This window comes from Pipistrellus hanaki, assembly GCF_964339955.1.
Source record: "Pipistrellus hanaki genome assembly, chromosome: 3".
In the NCBI taxonomy this organism is placed as follows: Eukaryota; Metazoa; Chordata; class Mammalia; order Chiroptera; family Vespertilionidae; genus Pipistrellus; species Pipistrellus hanaki.
This window is the reverse complement of record NC_140505.1, coordinates 96,213,831-96,237,740: the sequence shown is the minus strand read 5'-3', so window position 1 is coordinate 96,237,740 and position 23,910 is coordinate 96,213,831. Positions and strand designations below refer to the sequence as shown.

Genomic DNA, 23,910 nt, shown 5'->3' with positions numbered 1-23,910 from the left:
ACTCTGGAAACTGGGTGATGTCTATCGGGAATCTATATTCTCTAGTTTTGTGACCCACCAATTCCATGTCTGGCTATTTAACCAAAGAAATATAAAATACTAATTTAAAAAGATATATGTTTGTTGAAACATTATTTATGATAGCAAAGATATGGAAGTAACCTAGGTGACCATCGATAAATGATAAAGAAGCTATAACACACATATACCAAGGAATATTATGCAATAATAAAAAAGAATGAAATCTTGTCATTTGTGACAACACAAGACATAAGGGGATTAAGCTAGGTGAAAGCAATCAGACAGAAAAAGACAAATACCATATGATTTCAATTATATGTGGAATGTAATAACCAAAATAAATAAACAAGCAAAACAGAAATAGACTCATAGATACAGAGTACAAACTAATGGTTGCCAGGTGGAAGGGTGGTTGGGGGGCTGGGTAAACAGGTGAAGGGATTAAGAAGCACAAATTGGTAGTTACAATTAGTCATGGAGATGTAAAGTATAGCATAAGGAATATAGTCAATGATATTATAATAACTATGTATGGTGCCAAATGGGTACTAGATTATTGGGGGGGGGGGAGGATTACCACATAAATTATATGTCTAATCACTATGTTGTGCACTTGAAACTAATATAATATTCTATGTCAACTGTAATTGAAAAACAAATTTAAAAAATTAAAATTCTCATGCATGGTCATGATTTATGGGGGGCCCTTCCCTGTGGGCCTCTCATAGTGGACCCATGCCAGAGGAAGTTGCAGCCTCAAACCATTGCTCGGCCTCCTTACCCTTGGGCTGTGAGCACTGAATGGGGCTGTACAGTATGAAAGAAAAAAAGAAAAAAAAATTAAAATTCTCATAATAAAAAAGTCCTCCAACCATATGGAAAGGGAGAGTCTTACGAGCAGAACACACTCAGCAGCATCTCAGGCCAAGTGCTATGAGCCTCAGTGGTGTCATCACCACATTTCCCCTATCCTTATCTTCATGAAATGAACAAGTGTGTTACATCCATAATTCTCCGAAGGCTTTTAAGTACTCATAGATCATTGGAAATCTTCTGGAAATATAACTCTGTTTCTAAAAAGCTAAAATTACTTGAATAGGGGTTGAGGAGGAGATGTAAACTGGGATTAAATACTGCCAATAACAACCATGCCGAAATTCTCATCATGCAAAGCTGGGGTAGAAGTGAGATGACACTGTTAAATACCCAGAGCCAGTCCCCAGGGAGGCGTGTTCCTGGAATGGGATGCCTGTGGTGGATCCCTGGCTCAGAAGCAAGCAGAACAAGAAAAGGATGCTCGCTGCTTTAACCCTGCAAGTAGAGGCATCTTTCTCTGCCTGCCGCCAGCAGCTCTGGGAAATCACCCCAGGGGCCACTTCATCCTGCAGGGGAACATCACTGTTCCCAACATCCTCTGGTGCAGTGGTCGGCAAACCATGGCTCACGAGTCACATGCGGCTCTTTGGCCCCTTGAGTGTGGCTCTTCCACAAAATACCATGTGCGGGCGCGCACATACAGTGCGATTGAAACTTCGTGGCCCATGTGCAGAAGGTGGTTTTCCGCCTGGGCGAGTCTATTTTGAAGTGGTTAGATGTGGGGATGTCGGTAGGTCAGGCGACAGGAGACATGGGGCAGGCCGTGGGATACGCAGCGCGGAGGAGGCGCACGACTCATGCACGAGTTGAGTGAGCCAGTCCATCAGCAGTCTCATTGTGCAGTGGTTAGTGCTAGTCCCTCCGCAAATCGCACGGGTGACAAAAGTACCTACTCAAAGCATAAAGTTACCTGTATGTTTCCAACCAGCTGCAAATCCTACAGGTATTTTTGTCATCAATTTAAGAATTGTAATTATTTTTTGTTGGTGGCTTTATTATTATAAAATGAAACATTTTTTTAGATGCCCTGTTTGACATGGCTACAAAGAAGAAGCAAAGAAAGACGAAAACCGTGAATTTAAAGTTGAATGGACCGAGACTTTCCCAATTATTCAAAACTTAAATGGCCTTCCGACCTGTCGTATTTGTCAGGAAAAATTGGCACATAACAAGAAATCAAATTTGGAGAGACACTTTACAACTAAACACGTGTCATTTAGTACTAAATATCCTGTCAGTGATGCAAGGAAGAAAGCAGTTGAGGAACTTCAGAAGAGTCAAGAAAAATCAAGTTCTGTAATTACTGGATGCAATCTTCCAACAATATTGCAAGTTTTGTGGTTAGTCAAGAGATTGCTGAGAGAGGAAAACCATAGACAGTGAATACATAAAAAGTTGTTTTATAAATGCATCCAAAGAGCTATTTCGGGATTTTAAGAACAAAGCAGATATTCTAAAAAAAAAAAAAAAAAATTTAAAGAGTTACCATTGTCTGCTAAAACAGTGAAAGATCGAACAGTCAAAATGTCTTCGAATATAACTGACCAACAAGTCGAAGATCTTAAATTGGTTTCAGCTTTATCAATAGCAGTTGACGAGTCTTGTGACATAAATGATACAGCACAAGTTTCACTTTTTGTTTTTATTTATTTCATCTACAGGTCCTAAAGAAGAACTTTTAGGATTATTGCCACTCAAAGGTCAAACACGTGGAGAGGATATAGTAAATGCTGTAATTGAGTGCATTGAAAAACATCATATTCCACTCAATAACATTGTCTCAATTTCAACAGAGGGGTGAAAAAGTATGGGCCTAAGAAACGGGTTTGTTGCTATTTTGAAAGAAAAAATTAATCGCGAGATGCTTGCCATTGCATCACTTATCAAGAAGCACTTTGTTGGCAGACATTTCCAGAAGAAATTTGCAAAGTTACGGAATTGGTGATTAACATTATCAACTCCATTATCAACTCCTAAAGCTCTTAATCATCGCCAATTTAAAGAATTTTTAGTTGAAATGGAGAGTACGCAGATCTGCTGCATAACAAGGTACGTTGGTTATAAAGAGGAAACGTTTTGAAACGTTTTGCTTCCTTATTAACAGAAATGAAAGCATTTCTCCTTGAAAAGGGTGTTCACTATCCAGAACTAACGGACGATCAGTGGATCCAAAAATTTTATTTCATGGTAGACATTACGTCTCATCTAAATCAGCTTAATCGTAAACTACAGGGGAAAGGAAAGACAATTTTTTCAATGTTATTAGAAGTTATTTCATTTGAAAACAAATTATCTCTTTTTGCTTAAGATTTTGAAAGAGAAACTTTGATTCACTTTCTAAGCCTATTGAAACATCACCAAGAAAATAATTCTGATATTGACATTTGCTATTTCAAAACAACACCTTTAATTATGAGGGAGGTTTCCTCAACAGGTTTCAGGAATTCAGAAACAGCAAGGCCACGTTAGCCTTTGTTAAAAAACCTCTTGATGTTACTGTAACAGAATTAAAATTTTCTACCTTTAATATTGACATTGGCAACTTTGAAATGCAATTGCTGGATTTAAAAAACAAAGAATTGCCGAAATCGGTTTGGCTCAGTGGTAGAGCGTTGGTCTGCGGACTGAAAGGTCCCAGGTTCGATTCGGTCAAGGGCATGTACCCTGGTTGTGGGCACATCCCCAGTAGGGGGTGTGCAAGAGGCAGCTGATCGATGTTTCTCTCTCATCGACGTTTCTAGCTCTCTATTTCTCTCCCTCTCTGTAAAAAAAATAAAATAAAATATATATTTTTTTAAAAAAAGAATGCCTATGCCTTCACTACTTAAAAACAAAAACAACCAAAAAAAAAAAAAAAAGTGGAGCTCAAAATTTGAACGTCTTTGTGCTGATACAGAAATATTGGAGAAAAACAAAGTGAACTTAGTTCACAGCACAAGTGGTCTTCTCTGAAAGCCCTGGAGAAGGAAGACTTTTAACACCTGAAATAGTATTCCTGACTCATATAAATCAACTGAAAAAACTAACGTTTGCTGTTCTTTCCTTATTCGGGTCTACATATTTATGAGAACAATCATTTTCAAGCATGAACCTTATCAAGAGTAAATTGAGAAGTTGTCTTATTGATGAGAACCTGGAATCGTGCCTAAAATTAAAAACAACAACATACAAACCTGACTTACCCAAACTTTCCAAGGAGATGCAAACACATTAGTGTTTGTCAGTCATTGTCATGATTTAATTTTATGGATATTGTAAGGTAAATTGTAAGGAATTTAATTTTATCAATAAATAATATCATTATTAAGTATGGTAGCAAATTTTATTCAAGGTTTTATTTTAATTAGGACTTAGAACTTTAAGAAAGTTTATTAAGTTAATTTTAGGGAACATTGTGGGTGAAAGAAGATGTAGTGTCGAGGATTGAGAAAGGTATGTTGGGGTGGTTTGGACATATAGAGAGGATGAACGAAAGGAGATAGACAAAACAAGTATACATGGCGAGTGTGGATGGGAGATTGGAAGGGGTCAACCTCAGTGAACATACCTCAATAAGATTGAGGACGTTTTTAGCAAAAGCCAGCTTAGGAGTACCCTAATTAAATTAGTAACAATGTACCCACCTATATAGTTTAAGTTTAAAATATTTGGCTCTCAAAAGAAATTTTAATCATTGTACTGTTGATATTTGGCTCTGTTGACTAATGAGTTTGCTGACCACTGCTCTGGCGGATTCGGGATCATGGTTCTCAGTATCAGCACCAGAATCAATACGCTGCTCATTAAGATGCACGTTCTCCGGCTTCCACTAGACCTACTGAATCAGTCTCTGGGAGTCTCAGAAATCAGTCTCAGAAAACGATTGTCCTGCATTTTAATCAAACATTCTGTCGATTTTTGTTCCTAATAACGCTTGAGAGCCACTATCTTGAGGTATGGATCCAAAGTGTGGTGTGCTACCAAATATATCCTCAGGGCTCCGTCCTCTCTTCTCCATGCAGAGACTAACCAAGTGTGTCCTGATTATGTAGTAGCACTGTAATAGAAGTAGTAGCATAAAAATCAGCAGACAACCAGAAGTGTGCAAAAGTGGAAAGGCAATGATGAAAGTACTACTAGGTATTGTATCAAAACCTTCCTCAAAAATAAAGAACATATTTTCAGGCCTAATTTAATAATATCTAATAGTTAATAATAATATCTAATGTTTTGAAATCAGCTGTGTAAATATTATAACATGAATTCCATTTCTGTATCATCACAAGATTTTAAAATTTAACTTGAAAGATAGGGCATCAATATTGCGTTTGTTTATACTTTTAAAAAATACAATCAAACCATGTGAAATTTTTTTGAGAACAAAAGGTCATACCAGCACCACATCGGAAAGACGGGGAAAATGGAGTCATTTAAGAACTGTAAAGCCCATTGTGTTAAATCCCTTTATCAAATGGGGGAAAAGGTTACAGTATCTGGCTGGTTGTATTGAGTAATTCCTGGATCAGTTATGTCTGCAAGTTGGTTAAGTTTAAATGGAGCCTTGTAGTAAAGCCAGAGACTAAGAATGATGGCGATACTGTGTAAGCTAATAAAAGAGCCCTTGTGAATGGCCCTATTGTGAGCCTGTCATGCAGCTTCTCCCTTGAAACTCTACGCCTTTCTTCAGATCATTTGATTATCAAAGAGGCAAGAAAACTTGAACCAGAGGAAACCCAAACCTGCTGTAGGGAGTTATGTAAGGCGGTTTTCTTTTTTTCTTTCCTCAGGCACATTGGCCTGAAGCTCTGTTGTTGTTGTAGTTGTTGTTTTTAATAGTATCCCAATTGTGCTCAATTTGCTAAGCCAGGGTTATGATACCTCCCTCATCCATGTTAAGTCTGGAGTTCATTTCCGATCTTTAAAGGGGACACCCCCTTGTCTGAGAAAGGGAGTCTGACACACCGTTAACCAGGACTTTCATCACTTGCGGCAGATTACAAAGCCAAGTGAGGCTACAGGCATTCTCTCTTTCCTACGTGATCTGAACAGAAAGGCAGGGACAATATCAAACAATGAGGCGGCTGACAGCCTAGCAGCCAAGTGTTCTCTCTAAGCGTAGCAATGTGACCAGGTAAGAACACCCCACCAACCCCCAACTCTAGGAGTCTTTCAAGGTCTTTTCTAGAGAAAGCCAACTAATGTGAAGTGTTAGCAAAAGCTCCATCACTACGGAAGGTAATTAGCTAGTTTGCTTAAACTCTAACAGCACTTTCAAAGCAATGACTATTATTTGTGTTTTGTTTATTTGAGGTAAAGGGGGATGATATTCTCATGCAAAAACACTCTGGTGCTCTAATTTTGACAGACAAAACAAAACCTTGGGGATGAGGTCACAGTGAGAAAAACAGTGTAACTATTGCTGGTAAATCAAAAGGAGGTCATTCAAGTCAGGCAGCATTAGATGGTTAAAAGGTGGGATTGAGTTAAAGTACTCCTTTTCCCTTTCCATCTTGAAAGGAAGAAACCGAATGATGGTATTATAGGTATAACATTAATTCTCTCTAACTTACTTAATTTCTAAAAGTAAATTCTATATAATAAAAGGCTAACATGCAAATAGACTGAATGGTGGAACCACCAGAACAACAGAACAACCAAACAACCAGTCGCTATGACGTACACTGGCCACTAGGGGCGTGTGTGGAACATGGCAGGTGTTGGCCATCGTGGGATAGTGGAGCAGGTGAGTGGGGGTGCAAGACCAAGTTGGGGCACCGATCGCTGTCATCGAGGCGAGCTTCTGATGGTTACTGAAAATTCTTTGCTCTGGTGTGCTGGGTCCCATTTGCACCTGCTGCCGGTGCTGGGCACAAGTCCTGACCACTCAGTGCAATCAGCGGGTGCAAGCAGCAGCTGTTGGCCCTGATTGCCCCTGAGGGCTTCTCCACCACCCCCTACTCCTGAGGGGCAATTGGGGCAGTAGCAGCCACTCACACTCACTGATGGTGCTGGCTTTGCTCGCACCCGCTGCTGGAACAGCCCCAATAGCTTCGAGCAGTCAGCGAGTGTGAGTGGAGCCGGCTCCATCAGTGTATGGGATCAGCAGCTGCAGGAGTGGGGCTGCCACCAGACAAGGGACTCAGGGCCTCTGCAGGAGGGGTCAGGTGGGGGCGCATATATGAGCCAAGACCCGACCCTGTGCCTACCGCAGCCTCACAGCCCACAGTTCCTTTCAAGGTGCACAAATTCATGCACTGGGCCCCTAGTCATAAAGATTCTTGTTTTATTAATAATAAAGCTTACTTATGACAGCACTCAACTCATTAGGGCTGTTTTAGGGAAGCAGCAGGGCCACAGCAAATCAGCCCTGGATCTCTCCCAGAAAGGAAGTGCTGCATGAGAACTCAGATCTGAGCTTTACCCACTTGCTGTGCAACAACATACATTTTCCAAAACAAATATTTTCACGGGGAAAATGAAATTTCATTGATTTTTTAAAAATCCACTTAGGAATTTTAGATAGGCATCCTGTTGCTAGGAAAATCTACATTTGCTCATGCAAAATATCTGGAAACAATCTTCAGGGTGCTTTCCAGAAAGAAAAAAAACCACAAACTTAAATTGGAAGACTTTAGTACAAAAGGTATTTTACATGCAAAGAAATTCCATTAGCCTATTTTAGGGAGAAAGACATTGGGGGGGAAGGGTGGGGGGGAATGAGCTCAAATCCTATTGTAAGCATGGCAGAGGGCAATTCTTTCTTAAGTTGAAGATGGAAGTGCTCCATATAATACAGTCTGTCGAGTAGCACTAATTAAACATCTGGCTTCAGTCTGGCTCATCATCACTAGCAAGATCTGGTGAATATGGTGGGTGGGTTAATACTTCCCAGGCAAGATCTTCTAAGGTGTCTTTAACTGGTTTTGAAGTGTGTGATGGTGCATCATCATGAAGCAAAATTACTTAGCTGTGTCTTCTGGCTGTTTCATGATCAAAGTGTGGTTCAAATTGATTATTTGTTGTAGGTAGCAATCAGTATTAACCATTTCACTTGACTTTAGAAGCTCATAATACACTATACCTTCCTGATCCCACCAAACACAGAACATTGTCTTCTTTCTGCAATTTGACCTTGCAGTCGATGTTGATGGTTGACCTGGATCAACCCATGATTTTGTGCACTTGAGATTCTCAAAATAAATCCACTTTTCATTGCCAGTCAGAGTTCGATGCAAAAAAAAAACACCTTCTTTCATGCCGTTGAAGCAACATTTTACTGATGACTTTTTGGTTTTCCATTTGTCTTTTGTTTATTATAGTTGATGAGGCACCCATTGTCCTTCCTTTAAATCTTTCCTTTTGCTTGTAAATGATCAGAAATTGTTTGCTGAGCAATGTTTAATCTTTCTGCAAGTTGCTTTTGAGTTTGACACGCATCTTCATCCAATAATGCTTGTAACTGTTGGTCTTTAAACTTGTTCGGTTGACCTTAACATTATTTGTATTTCACATCGACATCATCACTTTTAAAGCTTTTAAACTAGCGTTCACAAGTATCTTGAGATGGAGCATGTTCACCATAAGCTTCCCAAAGTATACAGCAGCATTTTTTTTTTTTTTTTGGCACAAAATTCGACATTTTTTATTTTATTTTTATTTTTTTTTTTTAGTATTTTCTAAAATTAAATTATTATCTGTGTACATATACCATTGCCCCCCTCAAGTGTAAAAATATCTATGATGTTAACACCTTCACAAAATTTGACATATGAAGTTTTGAAGCTTGTTGTCGATACAACAAAATAGCATACATATCAAATTGCATATATATCAACATATGTTTAACTCCATCTACTGAAAAAAAGAACCATCTCATTATTAACTGGTACACCTAGTATGCTTGCCTCTTCTTATTCTATTAAACTTATAGAAAGTCACCAAGCAGTATGCTCCTTGCCAGACACTATATAAAAAGGCATGTTCTGTCACCCTTAAATAAGTCCTCTCCACCACACAAGCATGAAGTTTCCTAGAAAGAATCAAAGTCAAGGTAAGGTGTGGTGGGATCCCTACTTCGAAGATCTACATTATCAGGCCATGTAAAACTGGTAGAGAGATGCTCAGAAATAGCTCTGTTTAATAGCAGTTTTGATATTTTACCTCTCATTCAGAAAAAAAGGTAAATTTAGAAAGACAGCTAATATAAATATAAATAAATACACACACACACACTAGAGCAGGGGTCCTCAAACTTTTTAAAGTGGGGGCCAGATCACGGTCCCTCAGAGAGCTGGAGGGCCGGACTATATGAACTACTAATTCCTACTGTAACACCTCGGCTGCGCTCACTGCCCAAAAAACCTGGCAGGCCGGATCAGACTCCTCTGCGGGCCGCATGTGGCCCACGGGCCGTAGTTTGAAGACCCCTGCACTAGAGGCAACGCTGCACGAAGATTCATGCAATAGGCCTTCCTTCCCCTGGCTGATGGCACCAGTTGTCCTCCGGCACCCTGGACCTAGATCTTCACTCTGGCCGCCTCCTTCCATCTTCGCTCTGGCTGAAGCCTATAGTGTTCACTCCAGCTAGAGCTTTCACTTCTCCGCTCTGGGCAGAGTGCCACTCCTGTAGCTCCCTCTGCCCCTGCCCTCCCACTCATAGCAGGTATCCCTCCCGACCCAGTCGTTCCAAACTTGAATACGCAAATTAACCTATCTTTATTGGGTTAATTTACATACTCACTCCTGATTGGCTGGTGGGTGTTACAGCTGTATGGTCAATTTACATATACCTATTTTATTAGTGTGGATACATATATATATACACTAGAGGCCCAATGCACAAAATTCATGCAAGGGCCTTAGACCCCCACCCCTACCCACTGCTGTGTGGCCCCCGCCCACTGCAGCTTTGTCTAGAATAGGGGTGTCGAACTCAATCAGAGAAGGGGCCAAAATCTAAAATCCAGCCTAAATCGCGGGCCGAATGGTTTACTGAACAGTCATAAACTGACAATGTCATAAACTGACAGCGGAGTGCAGTGATGACAGCGCGGTGCGGGCCACATTGCAAGGCCTGGCAGGCTGGATTTGGCCCGCGGGCCTTGTGTTTGACACATGTGGTCTAGAAGGACATCCGGTCTAATTAGCATATTACCCATTAATTAATGGGTAATATGCTAATTAGACCGGATATATATATGCTTGTTTATCAGTTTGCCTTGTGTTTATTAAAAAGTGACCTTTGGCCTTCCATGGAATTCAGCTAAAAATAGCTCATCAGATTTCCCCAATAGGAACCACAACAGCTATTTTTTTTTTTAAAGTAAACATATATAACCCTATATATGAAAATAAAGGTGATTAGGCACCTTTGATTGTTTGTTTGTTTTTTGTTTTTTTCAGTTAAAAAAATATAGTGTGTATTCTAATAAAAATTTCTCCCATAAAACTGATAGAGACTTGTGAAAATATGATGGACTGGAAAACCTAAAAGTCTTCCCTCCACAAATACTGGATAACTCTGTATAAAACAAATCATCCATTTAAATGAATAGTGGAGCTCTCATATTAGCACATGGATTTCCTGTTTTCAATTTCATTGATTTATGCACTAATTCTTATTATTTCCTTTCTTCTGCCTGCTTTGGGTTTAACTTGGTCTTCCATTGCTATTTTCCTAAAGTAGAAACTTACATTATGATTTTAGATCTTTCTTCTTTTCTCACATATGCATTCAAGGCTATAAATTTCTCTCTAAGCAATGCATACCACAAGTTTCAATAAGTTGTGTCTTCATTTTTATTTAATTCAGAATATTTTTACCTTTCTCTGAGATTTCTTCTTGGATACATGTGTTATTCAGAAGTATGTTGCTTATTCTTCACATATGCGGGAATTTCCCAGATAGCTTTATGTTACTGATCTCTAGTCTAATTTCATTGTGGTCTGAGAGCAAATAATGCATCATTTCTATTCTTTTAAACTTGTTAAAGTGTCTTTTACGGCCCAGAATGTGATCTACCTTGATAAATGTGTTCTATATGAGCTTGAGAAAGTGTATTCCACTGTTGTTGGATGAAGAATTATACAGTTGTCAATTATATACAGTTGGTTGATAGTGTTGCTAAATTCAATTGTGTCTTTATGAATTTTCTGGCTGCTGGATGTCTCAATTTCCAAGAAAGGGGTATGAAGTCTCAAATTATGATAGTAGATTAATCTATTTTTCCTTGCAATTCTATCATTTTTTTGCCCCATATACGTAGTTTGACTTTCTGTTGTTAAGTGCATACATACTAAAAACTGTTTTCTTTATCATTATCTCTTCTTTATCATTATGTAATGTCTTTCTTTATCCTTGATAACTTTCCTTGCTGTGAAGCCTACTGTCTGAAAATATAGCTCTCCTGTTTTCCTTTGATTAGTGTTAGCATTTTCCTAGATCCATTTGCTTTTCATCTGTATGTGTCTTTATATTTAAAGTGGGTTTCTTATATACAATATATTGCAATCTTGTTTTGTGATCCACTCTGACAATATGTCTTTTAATTGGTGCATTTAGACCATTAACATGAAAAGGGAGTATTGATATAACTTGGGTTAATATCTACCGCATTAATTACTATTTTCTATTTGTTGCCCTTTTCCCTATTTTTGTGTTTCCCTCTTTCTCTGCCTTTTGTGATTTTAATTGAGCATCTTATATAATTCCATTTTCTCTCCTTTTTTAGCAAATCAGTTATACTTTCTAAACTTTTTTCAATAGTTACCCCTAGAGTATGATATAAATTTACAACTACTTGAAGTCCACTTTCAAGTAACAGGATACCAATTCATAGGTAGTGTTAGTACCTATAATAAGAAAATATTCCTAATTCTTTCTTCCTGTCCCTTGCATCATTTCAGCCATTAATTTCATTTATGTTAATAATAGAGGAATATGCAAATTGTCCAGGATGTCATCATAGTAATGACCAAATAGCAGGCTGCATGGGGCAACAAGGCCAGCAGGGGCATTAGTGAGAGACAATCAAACAACTGAACAGCAGACTGCGTGGGGTGACCAGGCTCATAGGGGTGCAGTTGGAGGAAACTAGGCCAGCAGGGGGGGGGGGGCAGTTGGGGTTACCAGGTTGGCAGGGGGGTAGTGAGGGGTGGCCAGGCCAGCAGAGGAGGGAAGTTGAGGGTGACCAGGCCAGCAGTGGGTGCAGTTGGGGGTGACCATGATTGGGCCTTAACCAGCAGTCGAACATCCCCTGAGGGGTTCCGGATTGGAGGGGGTGCAGGCTGGGCTGAGACCCCTCATGCACAACTTTTGTACACCGGGCCTCTAGTTTATATATAAGCATACACATCCAATATATATGACATATGCATAAGCATATATAATCAAATACATTGTTGCCATTATTTTGAACTGTCATCTGTTATATCAATTAAGAAAAAGAAAAAGGAAGTTTTTATTTATCTTTACTTATTCCTTTTTCTTTAGGCTTTTCTTTCTTGCTGCCTTTCTATATGTAGATCTGAGTTTCTGACCTCTCTCTCTAAAGAATATCTTTTAACATTTCCAAATGTCCAGTCCACTAAAATATTTGCAAGTCATTATTTCTGACAAAGAACATATCCATAATACATAAAGAACTCTCAATGCCAAATAGTGAGACAAACAACCTACCTCGCTGTGTTTTTTTGGTTTCTTTTAAATAGGCCAAATATTTAAGTAGATTCTTCACCAAAAAAGTTATGGATGGTAAACAATCATGTGAAAAGATCCTCAACATTGTCTGTGATCAGACAAATGCAAATTAAAACTTCAATGATACACCACTGCCTTCTGATTAGAATGGAAAATAAAAAAGACAAACAGCAACTTCTGACCAGGAGGCAGAACAACAGGAATTCTCTGACAGGGCTGGTGGGAATACAAAATGGCATAGTCACTTTGGAAAACAGTTCTGCAGTTTCTTATAAAACAGTTAAAGTTTCTTATTTAGGCAAATACTCCATAGCTAATAGAAATAAAAATGTACATGCATACAAAAAAACAACAACAACTATATGGTCAATGTTTACAGTCTCTTTATTAAAAGTCACTCAAATACAGCCCTGGCCAGTGTTTCTCAATGGTTAGAGTGACATCCCAGGCACTGAAAGGTCACAGGTTCCATTCCTAGTCAAGGGCATGTGTCTGGGTTGCAGGTTCGATCCCTGGCCTGGTCGGGGTGCATGTGGGAGGCAACCAATTGATGTGTCGCTCTCACATCCATGTTTCTCTCTCTCCCTCCCCGCTTCCTTTTCTCTTTCCTCTCCCCACCCTTCTCTTTTCCTTCCTTCTACTCTCTTAAAATCAATGGAAAAAAATATCCTCAGGTGAGGATTAATAATAAAAAAAACAAACAAGCTGCTGATTCACATAATAATGTGAATAAAACTTACTAGTAAACACTCTTTGCTTAAGGAAAGAGACCAGTCTAACATGTTATATTATGCAACTTAAAAAAAACCAACCAGGATGTGGGAGAGCCTAAAATGAACTTCAGGCTGTGACAACTGAATTACATTCCACATTCAAATGAGTGGGTAAGAAAGGTGCTAGAAAATGTAGAACTTAGTAGCATTGGATGCTATCTTTTTCATCACTGCCAATCTTGGAGGCAAAAATAATAAAGAGCTGGTCTTTTCTCAATAGTTAAATAAGTAAATCTATTGAAGAGTAGCATATGTACAGGAAATTGTACATATGATGAGTATGCAGCCATATGAGTTTTCACAAAGTGAACACACTGTGTAACCAGCATATAAATCCTTTCTGGCAGTCCAGAGGCCCCCTCCTCACTGCAAGGGTGCCTTCCAAAGGTAGTCACTGCCTTGATTTCCATAGCCAGCTATTGATTTATTTTTTAGTTCTCTGAATTCTAATAAGCTTTATCATCTTTTATATATGTATTGACTATTTGGTTTGCCTCTATGAATTGCCTTTGCCCATTTTATTATTGAGTTCTTTGTCTTTTTTACTGAGTTACATTGCTTTCAATATGATTTGGACATTGCAAATATTTTTCATCTGCTGCTTATCTTTTGATTTTTTTCACAGTATCTCTTGTCCTACAGAGGTTTAATTTTTACAAATCCAGAATTTGTTCCTCTGGGTCCATGAAAGTCATCCTTTGTCAATGTTAAAGGACATATACTATCTTCTTGAACATTTTACAATTTAAAAAATTTTTATTTAATCCAGCCAATATTTATTTTTGTGTTTATGTTTATATATAGCACATAGTAAATTTTGATCATCTTTGTTGAAAAGATGGTGGTTCCAGATACCAATCCTTCTTTAGACATTAGGTTTGAGCACTAGGGCAGATGCCATCAAGCTGACATGGTCCTGACTTTAAACAGCTCACAAATGGAGAAATACCCAAATAAACAAATCACCACAATGTTGCATAATTCGTCCCATAATAAGATCATGTGAGTGGTTCAGCAATAGGATAAAACCTAATAGATTCTGTTGGGAGTTGGGGAGGAGAGAGAAGAAAGAATCACTTAAGAAGACCTCGGAGAAAGCCTTCACATCTATCATATAATCAGAGCAGGACCTTTCCCAAAGCACACTTGTGCCTGTGGGCTTTGAAGAGCTCAGTTTGGTGAGACAGTGATGGAAGAGATGAGGTAAAAGATAAGTAAGGGATACAACACAGAGATCTTGGGGTTCATGTCAAGGGGCAAAGGTTATATCCTGTCGACAGTAAGAAATAAATGAGGGTTTGAAATGTAGGAATACTGATCATAATGGCCATTTAGGAAGACAAAAGAGAAAAAGAACAGAAGGATTCCATGACTATTCCAAAAAGTGAGTCATTTATTTGACGTGGGGGATCTGGGAGTAGGTAGTCAGGAAGAGAATAGACTCCAGGCTTCTGCCTTGGGTAAACCAGTATATGGTAGTGCCAGTTGGAAATCTCTCAAGAATCATGACACAGATTCTTTTGAGTAGGTGGATTTTAGGACAACCTTTCAGCACTCATACAATAAAAAGCAAAGACCAAATCTGTTGCCCGAAAACAGAGCAACAAAATAAACTATGACAGGTTTGACCATTGCCCAAAAGAGGTTTTCTAGAATCTAGCCTGGCCTGTTAATGAAGAGTGCTCTTTTCATTGAGTTGCCAAAATGAATATTTTCTGAGCAGCCTCAATTACTGGTGTGGCATTACATACCAATATAAGCCATTTTGCAACCTACATTTAAAACAAAAACGAAGTAGTTGTTTCACTCTTGACCATATTTTCAAAAAGAGACCACAAGTTTCACCCACTTGGCATTATGTAGGCCTGTAAGCCAGGGCTCTCATTTCAAGGGAAGGCCAGGCAGAGCCTCAAGTTTAGCAGTTCACCTAATTCTGGTCAACTACGGAGAAAGAGCCTACTGAGTTTCTTTTTTCCTATAGCAATAGGCAAATAATGTTTTTCTAATAGTTGCAAGAAATGTGCATTCGCAAAACCTTCACAATAAGAAATACAACCAAGATCAGTTAAATTGACCTTAAATGTGAAAAAGCATAAGTAGTCATTGGGAAAAAAAAGTTTCGTAACTATGTGTGGTGATGGATGTTAACTAGACTTTCTGTGGTGATCATTTCATAATATATACAAATAGCAAATCATTATGTTGTAAACCTAACACTAACATAATATCTGTAATACATCAATTATACCTCAATTTAAAAAACTGTCATGTACTTTTTCACTGTAACTGAGGCGCTGAGAAACAGAAACAGATGACTACATGTGGGTGAGTCAATTCCTATTTTACCTCTCCTAAAATAGAAAAGAAAATGCCTAAAAGAAAAAAAGAAAAATAGGTAAATAAATAAATAAATAAAAATTTTAAAAATGGCGGCTGAATAGGCAGATGGGTCAGGCGCCTTCTCTAGGAGCAGATAAAAGAAACAGCTGAATTGAATAACATCCACCCAGAATTGGTGAATTAATGACAGCTGGTGAGACAATCCATGGACAGAAAGTGTTCTACATTCTATTTTTATTTTTATTTTATTTTTTACTATTATTTTACTCTATCTCATTTTTCCTTTATGCCAACACTTTATTCCTCACTTCCCCCTTTTTCATCCTGTTTCTCTTCTCCTGTTCCTGCTTTAGGTTTTCTCTCTCCTTTCTTTTTACTCCTTGTTAAAAATTGACCTTTTTTATCTGCTTTATTGACATATTACTATTATAGTAGCCTCTGTTGTCTTACTCATATACTGAATTTACTCTCCCCAGCTCCAAGTCCATGCACCTTTCTCTTCTCTCTTTCTTCACTAGCCAAGTTTTTTCTTGTTGTTCTTTTTTGTTTGATTGCTTGTTAGTTTTTAAAAAGTTTTTATTTTATTTTATGCTTTTGTTTTTCCTCTCCTTACTTGTTCTCTTCTTCTACTAATAGCTTAACACACCAAACTTAGACCTATCTGCTCTCTACTTCATTCTCCTTTTCCAAAAATAGATGAATACAGAGATAGATAGATTAAAGAAGAAAATTTTTTATTCTTTTATTTAAATATATATATATATATAAATTACATATATTTTTCTTAATATATATATTTAATTATTATTTTTTAATTATTATTGAGTATTTTGTTTTTTACTTTTCTTCTTATACACTCATTCTTTTTCTACCTCCTTTATACTGAATTGTGGCCATTCCCCTATTCATTCAATTCCTTTACCTTACATTACGGAAATAAGCTCTGTCTCCTCAGATTCAGCTTCCCTCCTTTTTTTCTGTGTTTGTTGTTTGCAATTTTTTTGGTTTAGTTGTTGGTTTTGTGGCATTTTCTCCCAATATATGTATATTTTCCCCCTTCTTTTTTCTCCTTTCTTTTCCCTCTTACATTTTTCTTTTATCAATATCATCTTAGTGCTCTTTTCTCTCCCATAACTCACTTTTCTCTGGTGGTCACCTTTTTGTTAGGTATCTGGTGTCATGAATACATTCGTGTTTTGTTCCCTCTGTGTCATGTCTTTTTGAGTTGTATTTGGTGCCTTTTGGTCAATGTGGCAGAGTGAGCCACATAACCAGACACTCTGAGGAGTGAATATGGGGACATAAGGAAACAGCCCACATATGAAAGAAAAGGAGGAATCGCTGGAAAAGGAAGTAAATGAAAAGGAGGCAAGCGATTTGTCAGAGAAAGAATTCAGAACAATGGTCATAAGGACGTTGAAAAGGATGGGAGACAAATTCAACAACATGAGTAAGAATCAAGAGTAAATGAATAAGAACCAAGGAGAAATTAGGAATGACATAGCTGCAATAACAAACACAATAGAAAGCACCAACAGTACACTAGAAGAAGCTGAAAATCACATCAGTGAGCTAGAAGACAAAGTAGGAAAAAACACCCAGGCAGAGCAGCAACTGGAAAATATTTAAAAAACAGGAGGAGAGCCTAAGGGAGCTATGGGACAACACAAAACAAGACAGCAGCTACATAATAGGGGTGCCAGAAGGAGAGTAAATGGAGCAAGAAATAGAAAACCTGTTTGAAGAAATAATGACAGAAAACTTCCCTGATGTTGGGAAGAAAAAACTCACACAAGTACAAGAAGCTCACAAAGTCTAAAACAAGATGAACTCAAAAAGGCCCACATCGAAACATATCATAATTAAACTGGCAAACACCAATGACAAAATAAGAATCTTAAAGGCTGCCAGAGAGAAACAGAAAGTTAGTTACAAGAGATCTCCCACTAGACTATCAACAGATTTCTCAACAGAAACACATCAGGCCAGAAGGGAATGGAATGAAATATACAAAGTGATGCAAAGCAAGGGACTAAATCCAAGAATACTATACCAGCAAGGCTATCATTCAAAATTGAAGGTGAAATCAGGAGCTTTACAGACAAAATATGGCTAAGGGAGTTTATTACCACCAAGCCATCAATGGAAGAAATGCTAAAGGGACTGTTGTAAAAAAGAAGAAACAGTAAGAGAAGACAGAACACAGGTATAAAGAATAAAAATGGCAACAAACAAATACCTATCAATAATAACCTTATATGTAAATGGATTAAATGATCCAGTCAAAGTCAGAGGGTATCTGAATGAATAAGAAAGCAAGAACCATTTATTTGCTGTCTACAAGAGACCCGCCTCAGAACAAAGGAGGTAAACAGACTGACAGTGAAGGGATGGAAAATTGTTTTTCAAATAAATGGAAATGAAAAAAAAAAAAAGCTGGGGTAGCAATACTTATATCTGACAAATTAGATGTTAAAGTGAAGGCCATAACAAGAAATAAGGAAGGGCACTTCATAATACTAAAGGCAGCAATTCAACAAGAGGATATAACTATGATAAACATATACTGCCCTGTTTCCCCGAAAATAAGACAGTGTCTTATATTAATTTTTGCTCCCAAAGATGCGCTAAGACTTATTTTCAGGGGATGTCTTATTTTTCCATGAAGAAGAATATGGTACACATTTACTGTTAAATGAAAATAAAGGAAATTTATTACCTGTATACGGTACGGTAGTACGGTAGTTGTCAACACAAACCAGACAAACTGAATCCTACAGAATCAAGAATTTACTCATTTATTCAATGACAATCATGTCATCATCTTCTGGAACATCATCATAACAATCCAATTCCTGAATTTCCTGGTGAATTTCTTGTGACTCCATTTCTTTCAGAATCAGTGGACCAAATCTCTCATGTTTAGCAATAGCATTCTGAGACAGAGCCTAGGTGGGGCCTTTTTTTCGGGGGATGCCTTATATTTCACTCAGAAGGAAACCTGTAAGTAGGTCCTATTTTCGGAGGATGTTTTATTTTCGGGGAAACACGGTAGTATGCACCCAATACAGGAGCACCCAAATACATAAAAAAAAAAACAAAAAAAAAACTTCTGGAAGATATCAAGAGAGAGATTGACAGCAACACAGTCATAGAAAGGGATTTTAATACACCACTGGATAAATCCTCTAAACAAAAAAAAAAATCAGCAAAGAAATATAAATCCCATATGACTCACTAGATCTGATGGAATTAATTGACATTTCTCCACATTTCACCCCAAAGCTACAGAATATACATTCCTTTCAAGTGCACACTGACATTTTCAAAGATAGACCACATATTGGGTTACAAGCAAAGTCTCCCCAAATTCAAGAAGATTGAAATCATATCAATCACTTTCTCAGATCACAATGGCATAAAATTAGAAATCAACTACAATAAAAACAATGTAAAAAAAATCAAGCACTTGGAGGCTACATAGCATGCCATTAAACAATGACTAGGTTACCAAAGAGATCAAAGAAGAAATAAAAAAGCCTCCTGGAAACAAATGACAATGAAAACACAACAATCCCAAATCTAGGGGACACACTAGCAGTCTTGAGGGAAGTTCATAACTCTATAGGCCTGCCTCAAAAAAAAAAAAAAGGTAATAAATTATCTAACCCTGCAACTTAAAGAATTAGTAGTAAGAGTGATGAGAAAAGCCCACAGTAAGTAGAAGGAAGGAAATAATAAAGATTAGAGCAAAAACAAATGACATATAGAGTCCAAAAAAGAATACAAAAGTTCAATAAAACCAAGAGCTGGTTCTTTGATAGGATAAACAAGATTGATGAACCTCTAACTAGGCTCACCAAGAAACAAAAACAGAGGACCCAAATTAATAAAACCAGAAATGAAAGAGGTGAAGTAATAACCAACCCAACAGACATACAAAGGACTGTAATAAATAAATAAATAAATAAATAAATAAATAAATACTACAAACAACTCTATTCCAACAAACTGGACAACTTAGATGAAATGGACATATTCCTAGAAAATGCAATCATTCAAAACTCAATCTGGAAGAATCAAAAAACCTGAATAGGCCTATAATCCTATCTAATAAAGAGGGAATATACTATAATAATTCACCATCACACCCTCACAAAGATGCTGGCGCCCATAGCCAATAAGAAGGGAATATGCTGCTGAAACCGGTTTGGCTCAGTGGCTAGAGCATCGGCCTGCAGACTGAAAGGTCCCAGGTTCGATTCTGGTCAAGGGCATGTACTTTGGTTGTGGGCATATCCCCAGTGGGGGGTGTGCAAGAGGCAGCTGATCGATGTTTCTCTCTCATCGATGTTTCTAAGTCTCTATACCTCTCTCTTCCTCTCTGTGAAAAATCAATAAAATATATTTTTTTTAAAAAAAAGAAGGGAATATACTAATTGACTGCCACACCTTCAAAGCCCAGCCACTCTATGCATCTGCCTCCACAGTCCCCCAGTCCCCTCAGCTCCCCAGCTGCTCAGGGCTGCCTCAGATGGCAGCTGCTCAGTTGCCCAGGGCTGCCTGAGGCTCAAGTATCCAGGACCAGCCAAGGCTTGCACTGCTGGCAGTAACAGCAGCAGAGGTGTGATGGAGGCGTCACCTTCCTCTGATCACTGGGTCACCGCCTGCTCCTGAGGGCTCCTGAACTGTGAGAGGGGGCAGGTTTGGCTGAGGGAATGCCCCTCCAATAAATGAATTTTCATGCACTGGCCTCTAGTTACCAATGAAATTGAAGAGATAATTAAAAAAAAAAAAAAATTCCAGCAAACAAAAGCCCTTTCCCAGACAGATTCAAAGCGGAGTTTTAACAAACATTCAAAGAACTAAAACCTATCCTCCTCAGACTATTAAAAATATTCAAGAGGAAAAAACACTTCCAAGCTCTTGCTATAAAGTCAGCATTACCTAATCCCCAAATCAGATAAAGACACTGCAAAGAAAGATTATCACAGGCCAGTATCCCTAATGAACATAGATACTAAAATCCTCAACAAAATCCTAGCAAATCAGATTCAGCATTACATTAGAAAAACCATACATCATGACTAAGTGGGATTTATTCTGGATATGCAATGCTGGTACACTATCTGCAAATCAATAAACGCAACACATCACATAAATGAATTGAGAGACAAAATCACATAATCATATCAACTCATGCCAAAAAAGCATTTGACAAAATCCAACACACTTCTTGACAAAAACTCTCAGCAAAGTAGGAATATGGGATTATATCTCAACGTAATAAAAGCCTTATATGACAAACGTACAGCCAACATCATACTCAATGGGCAAAAACTAAAACAATTTCCCACTCCTGTACAACATAGTAATAGAAGTGCTAGCCATAGCAATCAGACAACAAGAAGAAATAAAAGGCATCTAAATTATAAAAGAAGAAGTAAAATTGTCATTATTCACAGGTGAAGCGATATTGTACACAGAAAATCCTAAAGACTCCATAAAAAAAACTATTAGCTTTAATAAATGAATTTAGCAATGTAGCAGAATATAAAATTAACTCCTAGAAATTTATAGCTTTTTTATACACCAACAATGAGTGAAAGAGACATTAAAAACATAAGCCCATTTGCCATTGCAACAAAAAAATTAAGATCGATGTTTCTCTCTCATCAATGTTTCTAATTCTCTATCCCTCTCTTTATTCCCTAGGAATAAACTTAAGTAAGGAGATAAAGATCTGTACTCAGAAAACGACAGGACACTGAAAAAAGAGATAGAGGAAGACATAAACAATGGAAGAATACACTGTGTTCACAGACTCGTAGAATCAACATCATTAAAATGTCCATACTACCCAAAGAAATCTATAGATTCAATGCAATCTCCATTACAATACTAATGGCATATTTCACAGATCTAGAGCAAAATATCCATAAACTCATATGGAATAAAAAAAAAGACCCCCAATAGCTGCAGCAATCCTAAGAAGAACAAAGTTGGGGGAATCACAATACCAGATATCAAGATATATTACAAAGCCACAGTTTCCAAACTGTCTGGTACTGGCATAAGAACAGACATATAGACCAATGGAACAGAACAGAGAACCCAGAAATCAATCCAAGCCATTATGCTCAATTAATATTTGACAAAGGAGGCAACAGCATACAATGCAGTCAAGACAGTCTCTTCAATAAATGGTGTTGGTTAAAATGGACAGATACTTACAAAAAAACAAAACTAGACCACTAACTTACACCATTCACAAAAATAAAATAAAAGTGGATAAAGTACATAAATATAAGAGGAGAAAACATAAAAATCTTAGAAGAATTCACAGGCAGGCAGCAAAATATCAGACATATGCCGTAGCAATATTTTACCAATACAGCTCCTAGGACAATGGAAACTAAGGAGAAAATAAACAAATGGGACTATATCAAAATAAAATATTCTGCACAGCAGAAGAACCCAGCTAAAATGCCCACTGCATGGAAGAACATATTTGCCAATGTTATCTCCAATAAAGGTTTAATCTCCAACATTTATAGGGAACTCATACAACTTGACAATAGGAAGATAACCCAATCAAAAAAAAAAATGGGCAAAGGACCTAAATAGACCCCATACTAAAAAGGACTTACAGAAGGCCAACAGATATATGAAAACACACTCAAAGTCACTAATCATTCAAGAGATGCAAGTCAAAACAACGAGGTACCATCTCACACCTATCATCAACAAATCAACAAACGACAAGTGCTGGCAAGGATGTGGAGAAAAAGGAATGCTTTTGCACTGATGGTGGGAATGCAGACTGATGCTTAAAAACAGCATGGAGTTTCCTCAAAAAATCAAAAATGGAACTGCCATTTGACCTAGTGATCCACTTCAAGGAATATACTCCAAGAAACCATAAACACCATTTAGAATGGATATATGCACCCTAATGTTCATAACAGCACAATTTACAATACCTAAGATTTGGAAACAGCCTAAGTGCCCATCATCACATGAGTGGATTAAAAAACGGTGAAACATCTACACAGTGGAATACTATGCTACTGTGTAAAAAATTTAAAAAAAGGAACTCTTACCATTTGCAACAGCATGGATGGCCCTGGTGAGCATTATGCTAAGTGAAATAGCTAGTAGGAGAAAGATAAATATCCCATGATCTCACTCATTTATGGATTATAATGAACAACATAAACTGATGAACTAAAATAGATCCAGAAACATAGAAGCATTGAACAGACCATCCAACCTCAGGGGGAATGTTGCTGGGGGAGTGTGGACTCTAAATACAACAGCCAGTGTACTTATAATGGAAAGGAAAGGGATATTTGGACAGAGAGAGGAGACATACAGGGAAGAAGGCCACATGATGGTGAAGGCAGAGAGTGGAGTGATGCAGCCACCACCAGAAGCTGGAAGAGGCAGTGTGGTGGACTTCAGAGGGAGAATGGCCCTACTGACACCTGCAGTCAGACTTCTAGTCTCCAAAACTGTGAGTGAATAAATCTGTTGTTTTAAGTCACCAAGTTTGGGGTGAATTGTTATGAAAGCCTTATGAAATTATTGCTAATCCCCCATATCCACCCAGAGTGAATAAACATATACTCACCATACTGCTTTATCAATCTAAATTTTCTAATTTGACAGGGAAAAGAGACTTAGACATTCATATTTTACTTTGCCTGTGCATATATATACTGCAAATTGTGACTCTTTGATTACGGTTGTTGTCGGTCAACTCATGAGGAACCCATTTTCCAAACTTTTGGACTTTGCCAAGTGCACGCAATTGATTGGAAATTGTTTTTTGTGAACAATTTAAAGTTGTCGCAAGCTCTTGTTGGGTAATTTGAGGATTTTGCACCAAAAGAGCTTGAAGAGCTTCTTGATCAAAATTGGACACACGGCCTCGACCACTCTTGTCATCTAACGAAAAATTTCCCTCGCGAAATTTCTCAAACCAACGCTGGCATTTTCTGGCGCTAACTGCATCTTGACCAAGAGCACTACAGATGTTTTTTGCAGCCTCACTTGCTTTTCTTCCTAATTGGAACTCGTAAAGCATGCAGTGCCGAATATGCTCTTCATCCGCCATCTTCTTAGCCCTAGTTTTGCAACAAAAACCAAACCAAACACAAACTTTTTCAAGCAAAACTTGTTAATTGCACTTCACACGTTCTGTAGATACCACGTGTTTGA

The 23,910-nt window shown here is 37.8% G+C and overlaps 1 protein-coding gene across 1 annotated transcript in view; it reads right to left on the bottom strand.

Moving 5' to 3' along the window:
* The window catches only part of CRYL1 (crystallin lambda 1), a 142,225-nt gene that overhangs the window by 50,582 nt on the left and 67,733 nt on the right, over window positions 1-23,910 (bottom strand). The window lies entirely within an intron of this gene.